Source organism: Gobio gobio, assembly GCF_949357685.1.
Source record: "Gobio gobio genome assembly, chromosome: 18".
In the NCBI taxonomy this organism is placed as follows: Eukaryota; Metazoa; Chordata; class Actinopteri; order Cypriniformes; family Gobionidae; genus Gobio; species Gobio gobio.
The window spans coordinates 51,212,570-51,214,064 of record NC_137111.1 but is presented as its reverse complement, the minus strand read 5'-3'; positions in this window follow the sequence as shown (position 1 = coordinate 51,214,064).

Sequence of the window (1,495 nt, the reverse complement as noted above, 5' to 3'; positions counted from 1 at the left end):
AACTCTCTCTCTCTCTATGGCTCTGGTCGGAACCATTGTATGTGGGACAAGACCCACCCACTTTTTACAATCAATATTGGACCCATTCACTTTTATCGTCTCTAACATTCAGCACATGTCTGTTTACCCCTAATCGATAAACACTTATTATTAAAAACGTTGGACGCTTTATTTCCACTTTTCTAATATTTTCTTAATTTTTATTGAAAATAAATGCCTTTCCAATTTGATATGTGATGGGAAAACGGAGAAGATTGAGTTCAGCGAAAGCCAGACTCGAACCGCGGGTCAAACTAGATGCGGTGCGTCTTACCCCTACACTACTACCGCACTCAATGATATGGCGATTTCCGTAATTTTGTCTTTTCGAACTTTGCGTTTAGCAAGCAAAGCGGTATATTTGTACTTAATGTAATTGGCATCTTCTCCAGCAAAAAAATTCTGAGGACCCACCCACATTTTTTTTGCTTTCGACACCCATGATATACAGTATTTGAGTAATTATCATAAATTAGGTATCATTCGAAAGCTTACGAACTCAAAATTCATCCTGTGTTTTTTTTAAACCGTTTTGAAATTGGATGTTGCGTTACCATGGAAACGGTACTTTAAATTATTCTAGTGGCTCCTCCCCCTAGTGGGCGGTGTCATGTTTCAAATTACAACATTTATTTTAAGTACTTTATTATCAAAATCTTTTCTAATCTTGACAAAACACATATCGTTGGAAAGGTCTGTGTCTCAAGGTTCCATATTTGGTGACCGTTTTGTGATAGAAGTGACATTTGGACAGAAACTTACAGGAAAATGCATTAAAAAAAATCAATTCAACTTCAAATTTGGAACAAAACTTGGTTAGACATATGGCTTTGATTTTATAATAATTTTAGATTAAAACATTTTTGTAAAAAATATATTTTATGTAAAATAAAAAATATTTAGTACAGTGTTTTTTATTTACAGTAAATTTAAACTTCCATAACTTTCATACTTTCATATTTTGAATTGCTTTAATTTAATTCAAATTTAATTTAGCAATAATCTGCAGTGTCTTCTTTAAAACGAGACCAAACGTAGGTCTATATTCCAAAGCATTCTTGAATTAAAGCCCTTTAAATTTGGAAAGTGCATTTTCATTTGTGTTCTCAAAAGGACAGTTAAGGGGTTAATCAATGTTGAACTGTGGTTTCAACACTGTTTTCATCTTTTGCAGGACACAAATCTAAGTAATTGGTTTATATTTAGGCTTTATATTTATGTCCACATTAGGCTTTCCTCCGATGTTGAAAGTTTTAAATCTGCACTAAAGACACATCTTTTTTCTCTTGCTTTTGAATCAATGTAATTTTTTCCAGTTATATATTATTATATATTCAGTTTTTTTAAGTTTTTGTACTTCTTTGTACTTAGTGATAGATTATACAGCACTTTGGTCAGCTGTAGCCGTTTTAAATGTGCTTTATAAATAAATTGCCTTGCCTTGCCTATATTTCTG